The 23,429-nt window shown below is 39.7% G+C and overlaps 1 non-coding gene across 1 annotated transcript; it reads right to left on the bottom strand.

Annotated features, from left to right (window-relative positions):
• Nucleotides 1-69: 69 nt before the first annotated feature.
• Nucleotides 70-176, bottom strand: LOC112580529. The gene has a single exon (XR_003104923.3). It is a non-coding gene; the product is annotated as a U6 spliceosomal RNA (small nuclear RNA).
• Nucleotides 177-23,429: the final 23,253 nt, after the last annotated feature.

Here is a 23,429-nt window from a genome sequence, read left to right as displayed (position 1 = left end):
AAGTCTAACAACACGCACACTAATTGGAGGTATAAAGCTTAGTCTCATGTTCTGATCAAGTTTTCTTTTTTTAGTATAGAATATTTCATAAATATGCCTGTAGTCCTTACTCAGGGGCCATGCTAACCATCTCTGTATCATTCCAATTTTAGTACCTGTGTTGCCTCAGTGAGTACTGATCAGGTTTTGTTCTAAGTGAGTGCAATAGAAACTTTTTTTTAAAATGCATTTATTTATTTTTGGCTATGCTGGGTCTTTATTGCGATGCCCTGGCTTCTCATTGTGGTGGCTTTTCTTGTGCTCCACAGACCTCAGTAGTTGCAGCACACGGGCTTAGTTGCTCCATGGCATGTGGGATCTTCCCGGACCAGGGAGCAAACGGGTGTCTCCAGCATTGGCAGGTGTGCTACCCTTTGTACCACCAGGGAAACCCCTTTGGTACCACGTGCTAATTTTTCAGGGCTTGTGGATCGTGAGCGAGCCAGAGAACAAGGTTAATATTCTTTCCTCCTGTGCTAGTCTGGGGCTTGTGAGTCAGAGGGTTGCCCCAGGACCCAACAGGAGAGGTTCCTAGTCCACCAAAGTTGCAGGGGCTGATACTAAGATCATTTCAGTGGGAAGAGAGAGAGTGTTGATTATTTAACATTGACAAAGTACATCATTTAAGAGACTGAATGTGAGGACTGAGTGTGAAGTTGGAGTTTTAATGTTTTAAGGCTCCTGGTTTAAAAACTGGCTGTTGGCAGGGTTGTGTACTGAGTAGGAAGAAAGGGCTCCCCCAGGTACCACGTGCTTCAACCAAGAGTTCTCATGCTGCAACTAAAGATCCCATGCACCTCAATGAAGACTGAAGATCTCATGTGACATGACCATGACCTGGTCAGCCAAATAAATAGCCTTTAAAAAAGAAAGAAAAGAAAGGCAACAGGAGGAGATTCTTTGGAACTCCCCACCTCCATTTCCCAACTCAGGTGGAGTGAGTGACCACCCCATATAAGATGAGGGAGAGTAGGAGTATGGAAAACAAAACAAAAGGATTGTGTTTGACAAGAAAGGGACCAGTGCAGCAGCCTGGTCATTATCTGTTCTCTTCTTTCAATTTGCTCCAGGATCAAACCACTTTTCAGCCTTCCACTGCCAGGACCTTCAATCCTGTCAACTAAAATTCAATTAACAATCAAGAAGACAGTGGAAACTTTTATTCAAGTCAAACTGAAGGTTATAACCCAGAAGACAGGCTTTCAGAATCTCTGAGAACTGTTGCACCTGTTAGAAGTAGAAGGCACAGTCATATACATCTTTGAGACAAATGACCGTACATCAAAGTGACATACAGACATTCTACATAAACTCCACTAACGCTACAGGGTCCAGGTCAGCACATGTACAAGGCAAGCAACGAGTCCCTAAGACTCCTGCAGAGTTGGGAAGCAACGCTGATCCTTTAAGATGGGAGTCCCCAGGATCCAGGATCTAATGCTTGGTGATATGAGGTGGAGCTGATGTAATAATAATAGAAATAAAGTGCACAATAAATATAATGTACTTGAATCATCCTGCAACCATCCCCTGTACCCCATTCCATGGAAAAAATAGTTTTCCACAAAACTTGTCCCTGGAGGACTTCCCTGGTATTCCAGTGGCTAAGACTCTGTGCTCCCAATGCAGGGGGCCCAGGTTCAATCCCTGGCTGGAGAATTAAGATCCCATATGCTGTGCAACGTGGACAAAAAAAAAAAAAAAAAAAAAAACTTGTCCCTGGTGCCAGAAAGGTTGTGGACTGATGTTTAAGAAATAACTGTGGGGACTTCCCTGGTGGTCCAGTGACTGGGACTTTATGCTCAAAATGCAGGGGGGGGGGGGGTCTAGGTTCAATTCCTGGTCAGGGAACTAGATCCCACATCCCACAACTAAAACTCAGCACAACCAAATAAATAATATATATATATATATATATATATATATATATATATATATATATATATAGTTGTTTTTTTTTTTTTTTTAATTTTTTTAAAGACATTACATTGTGCAACTTCCTTGGCCATCTGGTGGTTAAGACACTGAGCTTCCGCTGCAGAGGGCATGAGTTTGATCTCTGGTCAGGGATCTAAGAGCCCATAGGCCGCGTGGCCAAACCAAAAAAAGGTTATGTCGCTAGTGTCAGAAGAAAGAAAAAAAAAATCTTTTTATGGTTCACCAGGACTTCCCTCCTGTAAGGGAATCTGGTTAATGAATAACACAGATGCTCACAAAAGGGGGAGAGGCGAGGCCCAAACAAACACACAGAGAATTTTATGCTTAAGTTGCCTCGTCTTACCTTCAAATATAAATTTTGTGTCATCACTCCATCCTCTGTCTCTTGGCTTGCTGAAGTCAGCTCCTGACTGGCCTCTCCTCTTTTCTCCAGGCTTCAGTCTAGTCTTAAAGTGGCCACTAGAGGGAGTCTGTTTTACAGTCCTCTTGTCCTGGTGCGGCTCCACCTTGACTTAGCAGAACTTCCCAAACTGGGAGGGCAAGGACCTGCCACCCACATCCCACCCCAACCCTCCTTCCCGTCTGCCTGAACACACTTTCTTCTTCTTCTTCTTTTTCTTTAAAGGGTAAGTAATCTCAGATAATCATTGAGAAAGAGAATCAGAGCCATTGCTGACGCCCACTCTGGGTAGGCTTGGCAACTTCTAGTAATTCTAGATAGGGAAACAATGGAAATAGTGACAGACTTCATTTTCTTGGTCTCCAAAACGACTGCAGATGGTGACTGCAGCCATGAAATTAAAAGACGCTTACTCCTTGGAAGAAAAGCTATAATCAACCTAGAGAGCATATTAAAAAGCAGAGACATCTCTTTGATGACAAAGGTCCGTCTAGTCAAAGCTATGGTTTTTCCAGTAGTCATGTATGGATGTGAGAGGTGGACCATAAAGAAAGCTGAGCACCGAAGAATGGATGCTTTTAAACTGTGATGTTGGAGAAGACTTTTGAGAGTCCCTTGGACTGCAAGGAGATCCAACCAGTCCATCTTAAAGGAAATCAGTTCTGAATATTCATTGGAAGGACTGATATTGAAGCTGAAACTCCAATATTTTGGCCACCTGATGCAGAGCTGACTCATTTGAAAAGACCCTGATGCTGGGAAAGATTGAAGGTGGGAAGAGAAGGGGACAACAGAGGATGAGATGGGTGGATGGCATCACCAACTCAATGGACATGAGTTTGAGCAAGCTCTGGGAGTTGGTGATGGACAGGGAAGCATGGTGTGCTGCCGTCCATGGGGTCGCAAAGAGTCAGACACCACCGAGCGACTGAACTGAACTGATTTATTTATTTATTTTTGTCTGTGCTGGGACTTCCGTTGCTGCCTGGTGCTTTCTCTAGTTGCAGTGCGGGGATCGGGGTGGGGCTTCTCATTCTGGTGGCTTCTCATTCCGGTGGCTTCTCTCATTTCCTGCTCACCGCAACAAATAATAGCCCCAACTGGCCACAACTAGAGAAAGCCTGCACAGTAACAAAGACCCAGTGGAACCAAAAATATACATGTGTTTTTAAAGTGTCTTTGTCTTCCAGAGATAGTCACTGAAGCATTTAGGGATGCAGTGGTACAACTTCTGGGATTAGTTTTAACAGGAGAAGGTTTGCAAGGGTGACAGGGTAGGATTATACATAAAATGAGTTTCTCTGTGAATTGGTTCTGTCAATGGTTGTGATGGATTCACACAATTACTCCATCCTTTTCAATTTTGCAGATGTTTGGTAGATTCCATAACATGTAAAATATTTCAGTAATTACCAAATGTTGACTGTTTTCTCCTACAGTTTTATTCTTTTGTTGTCTAAAGCACCATCTATGATTTAAACAACTTTGCAAACTGTAAATCTGCTTAAAACATTGAATCACTCCCATTTTTTTTATTGTTAATAGGTCTGTGCCATAATCCGTGTTTTAAAAGCCTGTACTTTTATATATTAAATATACTAGGTTTTAATTTTTGTATTTATGTACAAGCACATAAATATATGTATTTATTTTAATGACATGTGCCGGAAGTCGGCGTGAGGACCTCCACCCATGGCAAAGGTCATGAGGAAGGAGGCTCGACATACGCAAAGGCGGGATCGAGCCTCAGGAGTCCCCCTGGAAATTCTTGAGCATCTACCCCCATAACCAGAGCCTGCCTACTTTACTACTTTGTGCTCTCACCTACACCTCTGACTTTACGGGGGGCTGTCCCCCACCACCTCTTTCGGAGAAGGAATTAACTTAGAGCTCCAGTTAATAATAATTCCTGGGCGTGATAGCAGTGTTTCAACCTACAAACTCCTCTGAAGGTTCTCTAGCCTGCCTGACAGGCTTGTCCGGCCACATGTGATTGCTCACAGCCTCCCAACCGTGAGAGGCACGAGATGCTTTAAACCTTCTAAAAACAGGTTCTTTAGAGAAGTTAGAAAACTATTAGCATAAGTATAGTGGGCTGATTAGAAATTGTATTGGTGAAGGGTTTTTCATTAGTTGAGCCAATGCTTACTGCTAAGTCTCCACATCCCCTGCCCTTATACACATTAATGAATATATAGAACTAAGTATTAACCTTTGATATTAATCACGTTAGACCTTAGGCTAAGCAAATTCTTTCCTTAACTAAAACCCACTACACCCTCACCCTGTAGAAATGTAACTTTATCTGGTACCTTCGGAAGGTGGCGTCTGTTTTAAGAATAATCACCCCTGGAGAAATAAGTGTCCTGGTTGACTGACCGCTGTCACAAGGAGAGGGTCATAAATTGTCAGCAGGCCCCCTGGCCAGAAGATGATGTAACACCCCTAAGATCTCTGTATACATTTGTATGAAGCACCTGATTTTAATAAAAGTCAGGACTGCTGTCCTCACGTGACTTTTGTATAACACTTCAGTGTATAAAAACAGACCCTGGAAAATAAAGAATTGGAATCAGTTCCTCAAAATACTGGTCTCCCCATGTCGTTCTCTCTCTCAAACTCTGGCTGAGTCTCAATCTGGAGCACGGAGCCCACCATGCTTACTAATTATGCCTGGGCTTCTAAGATCCGACCGGGGAGGCCTCAGTGTCTCCTCTCCTTCGGGAGAACGGAAGGATGCCTGCGGCCTATGTAAGTGGTGCAAGCTTCTTATCTTGAAGTTTTATTGGTTTCCCGTGTAAACCAAGCTACTCAGCCTCTTTTCTCCACTGAATTTTCCTGCTGAGCTATCCTCATGCTATTACTCTTTATATCTCTAATTAATATTTAATTAAAGCTATTGTTTCCTATTTATTGTCACCTTGTTTATTTAACTTATATGCAGAGTACATCATGAGAAACGCTGGACTGGAAGAAACACAAACTGGAATCAAGATTGCCGGGAGAAATATCAATAACCTCAGATATGCAGATGACACCACCCTTATGGCAGAAAGTGAAGAGGAACTCAAAATCCTCTTGATGAAAGTGAAAGTGGAGAGTGAAAAAGTTGGCTTAAAGCTCAACATTCAGAAAACGAAGATCATGGCATCCGGTCCCACCACTTCATGCGAAATAGATGGGGAAACAGTGGAAACAGTGTCAGACTTTATTTTTCTGGGCTCCAAAATCGCTACAGATGGTGACTGCAGCCATGAAATTAAAAGACGCTTACTCCTTGGAAGGAAAGTTATGACCAACCTAGATAGCATATTCAAAAGCAGAGACATTACTTTGCCAACAAAGGTTCGTCTAGTCAAGGCTATGGTTTTTCCTGTGGTCATGTATGGATGTGAGAGTTGAACTGTGAAGAAGGCTGAGCCCTGAAGAATTGATGCTTTTGAATTGTGGTGTTGGAGAAGACTCTTGAGAGTCCCTTGGACTGCAAGGAGATCCAACCAGTCCATTCTGAAGAAGATCAGCCCTGGGATTTCTTTGAAGGACTGATGCTAAAGCTGAAACTCCAGTACTTTGGCCACCTCATGTGAAAAGTTGACTCATTGGAAAAGACTCTGATGCTGGGAGGGATTGGGGGCAGGAGGAGAAGGGGACGACAGAGGATGAGATGGCTGGATGGCATCACTGACTCGATGGCATGAGTCTGAGTGAACTCCGGGAGTTTGTGATGGACAGGGAGGCCTGGCGTGCTGCGATTCAGGGGGTCGCAAAGAGTCGGACACAACTGAACGACTGAGCTGATCTGATTGTCTCCTGATCGCAGAAGCCGTGTCCCCTTCGAACTCCCTGAATCAGCCGGGGCTGGACCTCGGCAGACATGAAGTAGAGTTTTAGTTCTCTTTTTCCAATAGCGCTCATATTTTAAAGATTCATTTTCAGTCAACCATTAAATTCCTAATATTTTGCATATTGTGCATCTAACTAATTTCCTACTTATGTCTCAGTCTCTTCAGTTCTCTGTCTCTCTTACCTTCACTACCCACACAAATACTTCGTGTTATTTACTCTCGAATACAGAAGCCTGTTAGGTTACACTCCAGGGTTGCAAAGAGTTGGACATGACTGAACGACTTCACTTTCACATATTCAATATTACTGACTTTAATATATGATTCTCTACTAAATACATTACATTTGAAATTTTTAAAAATATAGTAGAACTGTATCTCCCATTAAATATGATTTTATTTATTTGACTTCTTGTTTTTTTGTCTATGTCATGTGGCTTGTGGGGATCTTAAGCTGGGGGTTCACCCAGCAGTTGAACCTGGGCCACTGCAGTTAAAGCTCTGGCTCCTAACCACTGGCCTGCCAGGAAATTCCTATTTGTCTTCTTTTTATCAGGTGTTTAGAAATGTTAGCATTTACACTGTAAAAATCATACCATTCTAGCTGATTGAATTTTTATTATATTTAAGTTTCCCACAAAGGACTATGTTTTATCTTCATATTTATTTAGATCTGCTTTTAAATTCTTTAGTTTTTTTCAATGTTTCCACATATTTACTTAATTCTATGGTTGAACACATTTTCATAATGTGTTTTTCCTCATATTTTCAAAGATAATATTCTCTCTAGAGGGAAGATCTATATTTTTTAAAAATTTGCATTTGAGGACTTCCCTAGTGATCCAGTGGTTAAAATTCCATGCTTCCACTGCAAAGGCCATGGGTTCAATCCCATATTGAGGAACTAAGATCCATGTTATGGCCAAAACATTAAAAAAAAAAAAACAAAAACACCTTGCATTTGTGTATAGTCTAAACTCATTAATATGAATAGAAAATAATTTTACTCTAGAATATATATACAACTGAATTATATACCAGTATTAAAACTGAATTCATGTATGCCCATAAATATATTCATGGTAATATTTTGTCTTTTTGATTGAGTATACCAGATATTTAATGCTTAAGTAGTGGTTTCCAGCACTGCGATTAGATTTCTACACAATTTTAAACTGCTACTGAAGATATAACCATAGCATACCAGAAAAAAAAGAAAGGACAAAATTACTATTTTTTTTTTTTAGAAAATATATATTGTACATTAGATTATCGCCTTGGTAATTATTCATTACCAAGGTCAGGAAGGGAGAGATCACATACTTCACCTATATCAAGCACATCATTTACTTGCCTGCATATGGTTTCAGCTATAATTTTTGTAATTCTTAAAATTGAGAATCTTTCAAACAGCCGTCTGGATCTGACGACTTGGTTTTGCTGTTGTTCAGTCGCTAAGTCATGTCTTTGTGATCCCATGGACTGCAGCACACTAGGCTTCCCTGTCCTTCACCATCTTCTGGAGTTTGCTCAAATTCATGTCCACTGAGCTGGTGATGTTATCGAAACTTCTCATCCTCTGTTGCCCCTTTTTCCTTCTGCCTTCAATCTTTCCCAGCATCAGGGTCTTTTCCAATGAGTGGACTCTTTGCATCAGGTGGTAACACAAGTTAAAAAATGGCCAGTGGTTGGAACCACAGCCACTCGGGTGGGTCTTAAGACTTTCCAGGTTATACATTTGCCTGCCTGGATGGCAGCATTGGTGTTCCCTGAGACTTCTTAAATACGTCACAGGTAAGTTGTTCCCAAGCTGTTTCTGTAATTCTCCATAGAAACCATTATCATCAATAGTAATTGCTTTCAGTGATTTGAACGATGCACAAATATTTTTTCAAGATAATCTCAACTCCCTCTGAAAGTATTGCCAATGAAATGACAGGTGACAGGATAATCACTTCCCAATAAGGAGATGACATCATGGTATTCCAAACCTTCATCTTGGGCTCAGCTGCCCCTTTCCACACCGGCACAGATGCTGTCTGGGGACACACAGTCCTGCCTGCCAATGGTATTTGGTAAGGGTCTATTTTTTAGGTAAGTGTCAGATTCACAAGATAATTATATTACAGATAATTCAGTTTAAAACACCAATATACATCAAGTTCTGTCTCTCATGTTTCCTGGGATTGGAACACAAATATACCTTTGTATACAGTGAGGAATTATGCTTCCTGCACACATTTGATGCATTCCTCTCCCTCTGCCCACTCCTCTGCTGTCTGATATCTCTCCTCTTTCCCCTCATTTTCAGCTTCTATGAAATCTTCCTTCATGTTTCTTTGAGTAAAGGTGCTGAACCTCACAGCATTCATTCTAAAGACTTCACACTGCAGGAAGTGCCCAGCAACTAGATAATGATGCTGATCTCCCAGCGCTGAGTGATGAGTTACCTGAGGCCTGAGTGAGAGGATGGAATACATATTTGGTTTTGTTGTATCTTCTTGTTAGCCTGTGGTGCTGAATAGTGTCTTTAATAATATAATTCTACAATTTTGGTCATCAACGTGTTAACATTTATCTCTTATTTAGAAAACTGAGTCTTGTCATTCTCCTTTTAAGGAAATAAAATGTTTATTTTAAAAAAACGCAAAATATGCTTAATTTTTGTGGGGTTTGAAAAAAAAAAGAATAATCAAAGACTTCAATACCTTAAGATCATCATATTATCATGGTATGTAATGTAATCGGATGTTAAGTGCTTCGTTATTCACCTTCTGTGATTAATCTTTGCTCTGTCTACTCTCTAAAATGTATGTTTATTAATTTAAAATGATAATAATACTAATCAAATAAAATTCTGACTAAAGAATTTGTTTGATGGTCATTTTCAAATCCTTCTCTAGGAGAACAGGAGTCACTTTATTTTAGGGCCTCCTTTTGTTACTCAAAACCTTGCAATTAAGGAAATACCATGATCCTTTACTGTGATGTATTGCTGGAGGTTTTAATAGCTGGAATGAGTAATAACCACAGCAAATTCCAGATTTATGGAATCCTGGTTTTTCTATGTAAACAAATTTTTATTAACTGGCATGTTCTATCTCCTTACTTGTTTTTAAAAAATGTATTTATTTTTAACTGGAAGATAATTACTTCAAATATTGTGTTGATTTCTGGCATACAACAATATGAATCAGCCGTAAGTTCTTTCTACCTGTGTTATATTCAATTTTTTGGTGTCTCTTCCTAAAGATTCTCAAATCTTTGCCTTTCTCATAATTTACTTCACTGTCCTAATGTTATTACATGTTTTTACTCCATTAGTTATAGCCAAATTTCCTCCTTTCAGTCTTAAATATTTTCTAAATGATACAATTTTAATTGTAAAACTACAAATTTTATTATGAAAAATTTCACAAATCAAGATGTGTATAAATTTAAGGTGAAAATTCAGTCTGACACCCCCTACCCTTCTCCTTTCCACCTTCTTACCTCAGATAAGTAGCCCTGCTTCACTTAGTGAATATTTATACTCAGTCACTAAGAGTTCTTTTAAACAACATCTGCTGATTTATGGCTGAGTGATTCATCTTCTGTATGTCTTATAAAGCGTACCAATCATGTCCAAGGGATGGAATGGACATCAATAGAGATCTGTTCATGTCCTGCTCATCCCTCCACCTGGCCAGACTTCTTTATCACTAGTATTGTAGCTTGTTTACTGAGGCATGGCCTCACACTTTAATACAAAATGCTTTATTTCCGTTACTGAAATATGACTGAAATATATTTTACACAGCATTTAATTTACTTAATCCTAAACTGCACAGTCATTTTGGAGCCAAGGTGAAAAAACAAATTTTATAAATATGTAGAATTTTCTATTGATAAAATGTATAGAATTTCATGTGTTCAGCATGCTAAATGAAGTTTTTAATTTAAATTTGTGCTTGCTTTGTATCCTTTGATACGTTCCATCAGATGAAGATACAGGAAGGAACATGGGAGAGGTCCAGGGAAAAAGAGCTTATTATACTCACAGGTCCTAGAGAGACAGTCACTGGTGGCAAGAGGAGGCCACAAGCAGAGAGGTCACCCAGGGAGAGGCCACAACCAAATAGGTGGGGAGGAGAGAGAGAAAGGGGAGATGGATCTGTGGGCCAGTGCCTTTACTGGAGTTCAAGGGAGAGCACACAGCACAGGGTGAAAGATGGGATCTCACTGGAAGGTTTGAAAGCTCTGCGGCCACAGGAGGGCAGGGCAAGAAGGGCAACTGGTGGCAGTGGCCAGCTTTCACACTGGTGCCCCTGGTCACTCTGGTGGGGTGTTCACACCCTGTCTGTGGGAATGTTCAGGCAGCAGGAGAATATGAAGTTTTAAAATGTACAATATAGAGAATAGTAAAATTTGTTTGCAATTTTTAAATTATACAATTTAATATTTTTACAGTCTTTAAATTTAAAAAAAAAATTTATATTTTTTTTGTTGCACTGTCTAGCATCTGAAATATTTCTCAACCAGGTAATGAACCCGTGCTCCCTGTGCTGGAAGCTCAGACTCTTAACCACTGGATCACCATGAAAGTCCAAGCCCATTTTTTACAAACTTCAAAGTCTAAATCATATTTGATTAGGATTTTGATAGAGGATTTTTGATAGAAAAGATACATTATGTAATTCTTTATTAGAGGACATTAGCCCTAAAATGAAATTCCAACACTCACATGGGTATGTGAAACATTCAGTGTCATTTTCAATATACTTTGGCTTATGAGAAAATGATAGTTTATAATGTGTGATTTCTTTTCTAAAAATTGCTTATTCATATACAGTTCCTCCCAAAAGCACTGAGGTTATAATTACCTCTTGGTGTTCTACATATCTAAATGTTTTCATTTTATTTTTTTGCTTTAGGAATCATTCAGCACAAGATATTATAAAAGTGAAAAACTTCTAATTTTTATCAATATGAAGACGAAAAAATATTTAAATCCTCAGGTTTTGTACATGCTTAGTAATACTTTGCCCAGGCAACATCATGAGGATACACTGCAGCACTTTTCCCTAAGATAGTAACAGTTCCTTATATATAGATCTAGTATTTATTTTTTTATCTAAGATTAATGTCGGAAATATAGCTCTAATGTCCTAATTAAATCTCCAAAGATTTTCATATTCTATGTTAAATAGGTAATTTCTCTAAATTAATTAATGAACTTTTATCATATATAAACTTCATAGATTTCAGTTCAGTTTAGTTCAGTTCAGTCGCTCAGTCGTGTCTGATTCTTTGAGACCCCATGGACTGCAGCACGCCAGGCCTCCCTGTCCATCACCAACTCCCAGAGTTTACCCAAACTCATGTCCATTGAGTCACTGATGCCATCCAACCATCTCACCCTCTGTCATCCCTTTCTCCTCCCACCTTCAATCTTTCCCAGCATCAGGGTCTTTTCAAATGAGTCAGCTCTGCATAAGGTGGCCAAAGTATTGAAGTTTCAGCTTCAACATCAGTCCTTCTAATGAACACTCTGGACTGATCTCCTTTAGGATGGACTGGTTAGATCTCCTTGCAATCCAAGGGACTCTCAAGAGTCTTCTCCAACACCACAGTTCAAAAGCATCAAATCTTCGGCGCTCAGCTTTCTTCACAGTGCAACTCTCACATCCATACGTGTGGATGGAAAAACCATAGCCTTGATGAGACAGACCTTTGTTGACAAAGGAATGTCTCTGCTTTTTAATATGCTGTCTAGGTTGGTCATAACTTTCCTTCCAAAGAGTAAGCGTCTTTTAATTTCATGGCTGCAGTCACCATCAGCAGTGATTTTGGAACCCCCCAAAATAAAGTCAGCCACTGTTTCCACTGTTTCCCCATATATCTGCCATGAAGTGATGGGACCGGATGCCATGATCTTCGTTTTCTGAATGTTGAGCTTTAAGTCAACTTTTCCACTCTCCTCTTTCACTTTCATCACGAACGTCTCTAGTTCTTCGTTTTCTGCCATAAGGGTGGTGTCATCTGCATATCTGAGGTGATTGATATTTCTCTTGCCAATATTGATTCCAGCTAGTGCTTCATCCAGTCCAGCATTTCTCATGATGTACTCTGCATATAAGTTAAATAAGCAGGGTGACAATATACAGCCTTGACGTACTCCTTTTCCCATTTGGAACCAGTCTGTTGTTCCATGTCCCATTCTAACTGTTGCTTCCTGGCTGCATACAGATTTCTCAAGAGGCAGATCAGGTGGTCTGGTATTCCCATATCCTTCAGAATTTTCCACAGTTGGCTGTGGTCTACACAGTCAAAGGCTTGGGCATAATCAATAAAGCAGAAATAGATGTTTTTCTGGAACTCTCTTGCTTTTTCCATGATCCAGTGGATGTTGGCACTTTGATCTCTGGTTCCTCTGCCTTTTCTAAAACCAGCTTGAACATCTGGAACTTCATGGTTCACGTATTGCTGAAGCCTGGCTTGGAGAATTTTGAGCATTACTTTAATAGCATGTGAGATGAGTGCAATTGTGCAGTAGTTTGAGCATTCTTTGGCATTGCCTTCCTTTGGGATTGGAATGAAAACTGACTTTTTCCAGTCCTGTGGCCACTGCTCAGTTTTCCAAATTTGCTGACATATTGAGTGCAGCACTTTCAGAACATCAACTTTCAGGATTTGAAATAGCTCAACTGGAATTCCATCACCTCCACTAGCTTTGCTCATAGTGATGCTTCCTAAGGCCCACTTGACTTCACATTCCAGGATGTCTGGCTCTAGGTCAGTGATCACACCATTGTGATTATCTGGGTCGTGAAGCTCTTGTTTGTACAGTTCTTCTGTGTATTCTTGCCACCTCTTCTTAATATCTTCTGCTTCTGTTAGGTCCCTACCGTTTCTGTCCTTTATCGAGCCCATCTTTGCATGAAGTGTTCCCTTGGTATCTCTGATTTTCTTGAAGGATCTCTAGTCTTTCCCATTCTATTGTTTTCCTCTATTTCTTTGCATTGATGGCTGAGGAAGCCTTTCGTATCTCTCCTTGCTATTCTTTGGAACTCTGCATTCAAATAGGTATATCTTTCCTTTTCTCCTTTGCTTTTCATTTCCCTTCTTTCACAGCTATTTGTAGGGCCTCTTCAGACAGCCATTTTGCTTTTTTGCATTTCTTTTTCTTGCAGATGGTCTTGATTCCTGTGTCCTGTACAATGTCACAAACCTCCATTCATTGTTCATCAGACACTCTGTCTATCAGATCTAGTCCCTTAAATCTATTTCTCACTTCCACTATATAGTCATAAGGGATTTGATTTATGTCACACCTGAATGGTCTAGTGGTTTTCTCCACTTTCAGTCTGAATTTGGCAGTAAGGCGTTCATGATCTGAGCCACAGTCAGCACCTGGTCTTGTTTTAGCTGACTGTATAGCGCTTCCCCATCTTTGGCTGCGAAGAATATAATCAATCTGATTTCGATGTCGACCATCTGGTGATGTCCATGTGTAGAGTCTTCTCTTGTATTGTTGGAAGAGGGTGTTTGCTATGACCAGTGTGTTCTCTTGGCAGAACTCTATTAGCCTTTGCTAATAGAGTTCTGTATTCCAAGGCCAAATTTGCCTGTTACTCCAGGTGTTTCTTGACTTCCTACTTTTGCATTCCAGTCCCCTATAATGAAAAGGACATCTTTTTTGGGTGTTAGTTCTTGAAGGTCTTGTAGGTCTTCATAGAACTGTTCAACTTCAGCTTCTTTAGTGTTACTGGTCGTGACATAGACTTGGATTACTGTGATATTGAGTGGTTTGCCTTGGAAACGTACAGAGATCATTCTGTCATTTTTGAGACTGCATCCAAGTAAAACCTATGGGATACAGCAAAAGGAGTTCTAAGAGGGAAGTTTAAGCAATACAATTATACCTCAAGAAACAAGAAAAACATCCAATAGATATCCTAACTTTGCACCTAAAGCAACTGGAAAAAGAAGAAAAAAAAATTAGTAGAAGGAAAGAATTCATAAAGATCCTAGCAGAAAGTAATGAAAAAGAAATGAAAGAAACAATAGTAAAGATTAATAAAACTAAAAGCTGGTTCTTTGAGAAGATGAACAAAGTTGACAAATCCTTAGCCAGACTCATCAAGGAAAAAAGAGAGAAAACTCAAATCAACAAAATTAGAAATGAAAAAGGAGAGATTACAACAGACAATGTAGAAATATAAAGGATTATAAGAGACTATTATGAACAACTATATAGCAATAAAATAGACAACCTGGAAGAAATGGACAGATGCTTAGAAAAGTTCAATCTTCCAAGATTGAACCAGGAAGAAATAGAAATTGTGAACAACCCAATTATAAGCACTGAAATTTAAGCTGTGATAAAAAGTCTTCCAAAAAACAAAAGCCCAGGACCAGATGGCTTCACCAGAGAATTCTATCAAACATTTAGAGAAGAACTAATGCCTATCCTTCTAAAACTCTTTCAAAAAATTTCAGAGGAAGGAACACTTCCAAATTCATTCTGTGAGTGAATGAATTTGATCTATTCATTTGATACCAAAACCAGACAAAGACAACACAGAAAAAGAAAACTACACGCCAATATCACTGACGAACATAGATGCAAAAATCCTCACCAAAATTTTAGCAAACAGAATTCACCAACACATCAAAAAGCTCATACACCATGATCAAGCTTGGTTTATTCCAAGGATGAAAGGATTCTTCAATATACAGAAATCAATCAATGTGATACACCATATTAACAAGTTGAAAGATAAAAACCATATGATCATCTCAGTAGATATAGAAAAAGCCTTTGACAAAATTCAGCACCCATTTATCATTAAAACTCTTCCCAAAAAATGGGCATAGGAGGAACCTACCTCAACATAATAAAGTCCATATATGATAAGCCTACAGCAAACATTATTCTCAATGGTGAAAAACTGAAAGCATTCCCCATAAGATGAGGAACAAGACAAGGGTGTCCACTTTCACCAGTATCACATAATTCTGGAAGTCCTAGCTACAGCAATCAGAGAAGAAAAAGAAAGAAAATGAATCCAGATTGGAAAAGAAAAAGTAAAGCTCTCACTGTTTGCAGATGACATGATACTGTACACAGAAAACCCTAAAGAAAGTATCAGAAAATTACAAGAGCTAATCAGTGAATTTAGCAAAGTTGCAGGATACAAAAGCAATACACAGAAATCATTTGCATTTCTACATACTAACAATGAAAAATCAATAAGAGCAATTAAGGAATCAATCCCATTCACCATTGCAACAAAAAGAATTAAATATCTAGGAATAAACCTACATAAGGAGACAAAAGAACTGTACACAGAAAATTATAAGACACTAATGAAGGAAATCAAAGATGACATAAACAAATGGAGAAATATTCCATGTTCCTGGGTAGGAAGAATCAATATTGTGAAAATGACAATACTACCAAATGTAATCTACAGATTCAGTGTGATCCCTATCAAGTTATCAATGGCATTTTTCACAGAACTAGAACAAAAAAAAAAATCACAGTTCCTATGGAAACACAAAAGACCATGAATGGCCAAAGCAGTCTTGAGAAAGAATAGAGCTGGAAGAATGAAGCTTCCTGACTTCAGGTTATATTACAAAGCTACAGTCATCAAGACAGAATGGTACTGGCACAAAAACAGAAATTTAGACCAATGGAACAAGATAGAAAGCCCAGAAATAAACCCATGCACCTCTGGGTACCTTATTTTTGACAAAGGAGGCAAGAATATACAATGGGACAAAGACAGCCTCCTCAATAAATGGTGCTGGGAGAACTGGACAGCTACATGTAAAAGAATGAAGTCAGAACAATTTCTAACACCATACACAAAGATAAACTCAAAATGTAAGACCAGAAGCTATAAAACTCTTAGAGGAAAACATAGGAAGAACACTGGATGACATAAATCAAAGCGAGATCCTGTATGACCCACCTCCTAGAGTAATGGAAATAAAAATAAAAGTAAACAAGTGGGACCTGATTAAACTTAAAAGTTTTTGCACAGCAAAGGAAACTATAAGCAAGGTGAAAAGACGACCCTCAGAATGGGAGAAAATAGTAGCAAATGAAACAACTGACAAATGATTAATTTCCAAAATATACAAGTGGCTCATACAACTCAATACCAGAAAAACAAACAACCCAATCAAAAAATCGGGAAAAAAGCCTAAACATACATTTCTCCAAAGAAGACATACAGATGGCTAACCAACACCTGAAAAGATGCTCAACATCGCTCATTATTAGAGAAATGCAAATCAAAACTGCAATGAGATATATCACCTCACACGGGTCAGAATGGCCCTCATCAAAAAGTCTACAAACTAGAAATGCTGGAAAGGATGTGGAGAACTGTTGGTGGGAATGTAGATTGATACAACCACTATGGAAGATGGTATGGAGTTTCCTTAAAAAACTAGGAATTAAAAAAGCCACCATATGACCCAGTAATCCCACTCCTAGGCATATACCCTGAGGAAACCAAAATTGAAAGAGACACATGTATCCCATTGCTTATTGCAGCTATTGCTATTTACAATAGCTAGAACATGGAAGCAACCTAGACATCCATCAACAGATGAATGGATAAGGAAGCTGTGGTACATATATACAATGGAATATCACTCAGCCATAAAAGGGAATGCATTTGAGTCCGTTCTAATGAGGTGGATGAACCTAGAACCTATTATATAGAGTGAAGTGAGCCAGAAAGAGAAAGATAACTACTGTATTCTAAGACATATATACAGAATCTAGAAAAATGGTACTGAAGAATTTATTTACAGGGCAACAATGGAGAAACAGACATAGAGAATAGGCTTATGGACATGGGGAGAGGGGAGGAGAGGGTGAGACGTATGGAAAGAGTAATATGGAAACTTACATTACCATATGTAAAATAGATAGCCAAGAAGAATTTGCTGTATGGCTCAGGAAACTCAAAGAGGGGCTCTGTATCAACCTAGAGGGGTGGGATGGCGAGGGAAATGGGAGGAAAGTTCCAAAGAGAGGGGATATATGTATACCTATGGCTGATTCTTGTTGAGGTTTGACAGAAAACAGCAAAATTCTGTAAAGCAATTATCCTTCAATAAAAAATAAATTAATTTGTTTTTAAAGCTCATGAAGGTTTGAAGTACTCTAACAGGAAAATTTTGGGGGGAATTTGGACAAAAATCTCTCACTTTGCAGCTTTTTTGGTGTGTGTATATATAGTGTTTAATTATATACAACAAGAAATTTGCTATTTTACTACAAGTATACAATTAAGTGGCATTAAATATAATTGAAACGTTTTGCATCTACCACCACTAGCTTGAGAAAAAGATCAAGCCAAATGGAAACTACATACCCATAAAGCAATTAATGCCCCATCTTCCCTTGGTTCAGGCTCAGGAAAATCTCTAATCTACTTTCAGTTGGTGCAAGTTTGTCTATTAAAGATATTTCTGATAAGAAGCATCATACATTATTTTTCCTTTTATGTCTTGCTTTAATTGTTTAGGCTGTTTTCAAGGTTTATCATATTGCAGCTTGTGTCAGAACTACACTACTTTTTATTACCAAATGATATTCCATTGTATGTATGTACCACATGTTAGAAATCCATTCATGTGCTAATGGACACTTGAGTTGTTTACACTTTTTGGCTATCATAAATAACACTGCTATGAACACTGGTGAACAGGAATGTGTTTGAATCTGGGCTTTCAATTCTTTCAGGTGTATCCCCAGCAATGAGGTTCCAGCTCTGGAGCCTGAAGTGACCCATGAACCAGCTCCAGCCTATCTTGGCTGCTATTAGGAGCCCCTGGAAAACGTTGATTTAGAGAAACACCCATGGAGGAGAGGGTCTTGTGGGAACATAACAGTCCAGAAGGGAAATTCCAGCTCATCACTGGAGAAAATAAAAATGAACACTGAGCACATTGAAGAGAGTAAGAGAATCAGTTTGACTCTCCTGTCAACCCACCCCGTAAGTAGTACAACCAAGTGCCAAAAGAGGCCTTCTCAGTTGCAATTTCTCCTGTAGAGGGGAAGGAGAGCATGTGAGGAAGTGCCTGCTCCCCCAGCTGCTCAGGATGCTCAGTTCTCATTCCAAGGAGGCTCATGTCTCTCTCATCTTAATCCGAGTGTTAAGGTGTGAAGCTACAAGATTAAGGGCTGGGGAGTGTCTGGGAGAACAGCTCAGGACAGAAATATAAAAAGGGACTCAAGGACTTCCCTGGTGGTCCAGTGGTTAACACTCCACACTTCCAATGCAGGGTGCATGGGTCCAGTCCTGGTCAGGGAACTAAGATCCCACATGCCACGGGCAGCAAGGACAAAAATTTTCAATAAAAGCCCTCATATCCCCCATCTTACACAACATTTCTATGTAAAATGTTATATTTCTACTTCTGCATCCACTACACCATGCTTACCACCAAAAATTTAATATCCATTTATCACACACTGTGAACCCCTTTTACCCATTTCTCCCTCCCACCCCACCTCTTCCCTTCTGGTAATTTCGAATCTGTTCTCTGTCTATGCAGTTTTGTTTTTGTTTGGTGTGTTAATTTTTTCCCATTCCATATGTGAGAAGAATCTTATTTTATTGTCTTTCTCCATCTGAATTATTTCACTTAGTAAAAAATCCTCAAGGTCATCCAAGTCATCACAAGTGACAATATTTCATATTTCTTATGGCTTACTATTAGTAGTATTCCATTGTGTGTGTGGCTTTTCAGAGTCTGTTGTGTTTCCATACAATCCTAGTTTGTTTGTTTGTTTTAACAAAGAACTTATATAGCCTTGCAGGGGGGTTGCCTGTAGAAGCCCCCACCCCAGTTTTGTAGTCTGGAAGAACACCGTTCAAGTACCTCTTGGATCAGTGCCACCCCTGCCACAGTTCTAATCAACCCCAAATAAACATCTCTTTATTTCAATCAGGTCTCTGTTCATGAAAATTTTGGTTAATGCTCCTCACCTCCTTAAAATATTTGCTGAACTATAGTCTTCCCTATCTCCTAGGTTGTAGTCCTCAGTTCGGCTTAAATAAAACTGTTTCCTATTCCTACTGTGTGCTGTGTGTGCTAAGTCACTTCAGTCATGTCTGACTCTTTGCAACTCTCTGTACTGTAGCCTGCCAGGCTCCACGGTCCTTGGGATTCTCCAGGCAAGAATGAGCGGATTGCCATTTCCTTCTCGAGGGGATATTCCCAACCCGAGGATCAAATCTGCGTCTCTTATGTCTCCTTCACTGGTAGCCAGTTCTTCACCACGGGCACCAGTGATTATTTCTGTTGACACTAGATAATGAGACAACAGCATTGTTTTTTACTTGTTAGATCTCAGTTTTTCTGTCCTGCTCCATGTTGCGTGAGTCTTTAAAAAATATTTCACAGGAAAATTGTTCCCAAGGTATTTCTGTAATTTTCAATAGAAACATTATAATCAATATTAATTGCTTTCAATGAATTGTACAATCTGCAACTATTTTTCAAAGATAATTTCAACTCCCTCTGAAAGTATTGTCACTGAAATGACAGGTGGCAGGATAATCACTTCCCAGTAAGGAGATGACATCACAGTATTCCAAACCTTTATCTTGATTGGGGTCAGATGCCCTTTCCACATCTGCACAGATGTTGTCTGGGAACACACAGTCCTGATTGAGAATGTTATTTGGTAAGTGTCTCTTTTATAGTCAAGGGTCAGATTCACAGGATAACTATACCACAGAAACTTCAGTTTAAAACACCAATATAAATCAGCTTCTCTCTCATGTTTCCTGGGGTTGGAACACAAGTATACCTCTGTATCCAGTGAGGAATTATGCTTCCTGCACACATTTGATGCATTCCTCCTCTACCCACTCCTCTGCTGCCTGATGTCTCTCCCCTTTCCTCACATTTTCAGTTTCTATGAAATCTTCCTTCATGTTTCTTTGACTAAAGATGCCGAAGCTCTCACCATTCACTAAAGACTTCACTCAGCAGGCAAGTGCCCAGCAACTGGATAACAATGCTCATCTCCCAGCTCTGAGTAGTGAATTACCTGAGGTCTGACTGAGAGGACGGAATGCACAGTTGGTTTTGTTGTATTTTCTTGTTAGCCTGTGTGGTAAAGGGGGGGGGGGTCTTTATAATAGAGTTCTCTCATCAGCTAGAGTGCTCACATTTATCTCCTGTTTAGAGAACTGAAAGCTTTATCATTCTTCATGTAAGGAAATGAAGTCTTTATCTTAAAAGAAATTATCTCTAATGATTGTGGGGTTTGGACAAAAAAGATGAATGAAAGCATTCACTATCTTAGGATAATAACATTACCCTGATATGTAATGTGACTGTTCCAGGAAGGGGGACCACTTCCAGGGCCTGAAACTGGGCTCTTGTCTAACATTCAGAGATGAATTGTCCCAGGAGACACATGTGCTGACAAAGCAAGAGATTTTATTGGGAAAGGGTGCCCGGGTGGAGAGCAGTAGGGTAAGGGAACCCAAGAGAACAACTCGGTCACATGGCTCACAGTCTCGGGTTTCATGGTGATGGGATTAGTTTCCCGGTTGTCTTTAGTCAATCCATCTAACTCAGAGTCCTTCCTGGTGGTGCGTGCCTGGTTCAGCCAAGATGGATGTCAGCAAGAAGGACTCTGGAATGTAGTCGGACATGTGGTGTCTCCTTTTGACCTTTCCAGAACTCTTCCAGTTGGTGGTAGCTTATTAGTTCCATGTTCCTTACCAGGACCTCCTGTCATAAAAGAACTCCTGCAAATGGTTACTAGGGTGCCTGGCCAGGGTGGGGATTTTGGTCAGTGTGCTTCCCCGAACATAACCAGATATTAAAATATCTTGCTGTTTACATTCTGCAAATAGTTTATTGCTCTGTCTACGATGTATGTCGATCAGTCTAAAAGGATAAGAATAAAAACAGTAAAAAAAAATTCTGATTGGAGAACTTCATTGATAGCCAGGTCCACGAGCTTCTCTCTGAGAATAGGAGGCACTTAATTTGGTGCCTCCCTTTGTTACCCAAAACCCTATGATCAGGGAAGTATCATGATCCTTTATTGTAATGTATTGCTGAATTCTTTAAGAGCTGGAGTGAGCAGTAACCACAGAAATTTCCATAGGCATAGCACCCTGGCTTTCTAGTTAAACAAATTTTTATTAATCTGTCTACCGTGTCTTCTTACCTGTTTTACTTTTAAATTAATTTCTGATGTCTCTTCCTAAAACTTCCTAACATGGTCCCAAGGCAATTCCATATTGTTATTCCATTATGCCCAATTTTCTCCTTTCTATCTCAAGGGCTTCACAAATGATAACATTTTAATTGTAGAACTATACATTTGATTGTGAAAACTTTTACAAATCAATTCATGGATAAATTTCACTCTGACGCCCCCTACCTTGCCCCTGTCCACCTTCTCACCTCATATAGGTAAGCTTGCTTCCCTCAGTGAGTATAGTTCTGGCGAATTTATACTCAGTCACTAAGATTTCTCTTAAATCACAATTGCTGATGTATGGCAGAGTGAATTCATCTTCTGAGTCTCTTATACTAAAACATATTAATCAGTGTCCAAGGAATATGAATGGGCATCAGTAATGAGACACGTAAATCTCCTACTCACACCTCAACCCACTAGATTTTTTCTTCAAAAGTGTTGCAGTTTGTTTACCGAGGCATGTCCTCCTACTTTAATACAAATTGTTCTTATTATTTCAGTTATTGAAATTTTATTGAAATATATTTTACACAGCATTTGATTTACCTAATCCTAAACTGCACAGTCATTTTGGATACAAGATTAGAAAAATAGATAAAATTTTATGTGTTCGGCACACTAAATAATTTTCAAAAAGGCTTAAATTTGTGTTTGACATGTATCCTTTTATATACTCTGTCAGAAGCAGCTACAGAATGGAACAAAGGAGAGGCCCAGGAAAACAAAGTTTTCTATACTCACAGGGACAGTCCCATAAGGAGGCCACAAGGGGAGAGCTCAGCCAGGCAGTGGGCTCAGTGAAGTAGACGGGCAGGAGAGGGAGAGAAGGGGCGGATGGATCTGAGGGTCAGTGCCTTTCCTGAGGTTCTGTGAGAGCACAAAGCAAAGGGTGAAGGGGGATCTCACCGGCCACTCTGAGTGCCCGGTGGTCACAGGGAGGGGAGGCGAAGAAAGCAACTGGTGGCAGGGCCAGCCTTCACGCTGGTGCACCTGGCCATCTTGGTGGGACGTTTACACCCTGTCTGTGAGGATGTTCAGGCAGCAGGAAAGTATGAAGTTTTAAAATTTACAATAGAGACAGCCAGGTTTAGGGTTTTTTTTTTTTTAATTTTTCACTTTTTTGTTGCACTGCGCAGCATATAGAATATTCACTGGACTAACAGGGACGTCCGAGCCATTTTTTTTTTTTAACAAACTCCAAAGTTTAAATCATATTTGACTAGGATCTTGATAGAAAAGATAGATTCTGTAATTCTTTATTAGAGGACTTGACCCTAAAATGAAATTTCAGCATTTATATGTGTATATATGAATCATTCCATGCCCTTTTCAATATAATTTGGCCTTTTTTGGTGTTTATGGAAGATCATATTTTATAATGTGTGATTTCTAGAAATTGGTTATTCCTATCTAGTTCCCCCCAAAAGCACTGAGGTTATAATCACCTCTTGGTGTCCTACATATTTAAATATTTTCATTGAGCTTTTATTTGTATTCAATAAGTAGTTGCTGTTTTATTAACGAGTGATAAATTATTCCTATATGATTTTGTTGACTCTTTCTTATTTGAAATCAATCTGGAATGGAGATGGTTAACGGCATCTCGCCAGCCAGGGTGGGAGGACAGGCCCGCTGCTCCTGGAGAAGCAGGGCCCGGTACTTTGGCTGCTCCCAGGGCTGCTGCACCAGTTGCTGCCCCAGGGTGAGACCAGGAGGGTGGCCTGGTTTTCGGAGCACCCCACACCCCAGAGGTGCCCCAGCAGGAGGTCCCTCACCGGTCCCCCTGGGCCCAGAAGTGCCTGAGGCCGAGGTCAGACCGTGGAGCAGCCCCTGAAGGCCCTGGGCATTGCTGGGCACCTGGGCACCAGGGGCCACCTGCATTAAATGTTTTCACTGAGCTTTATTTTCTTTGCTTTAGGAATTTTTCAGCACAGGATATTATAAAAGTGAAATAAGTTATAAT

Source organism: Bubalus bubalis, chromosome 18 (genome assembly GCF_019923935.1).
Source record: "Bubalus bubalis isolate 160015118507 breed Murrah chromosome 18, NDDB_SH_1, whole genome shotgun sequence".
NCBI lineage: Eukaryota > Metazoa > Chordata > Mammalia > Artiodactyla > Bovidae > Bubalus > Bubalus bubalis.
This window is presented reverse-complemented; position numbering and strand designations above follow the sequence as displayed.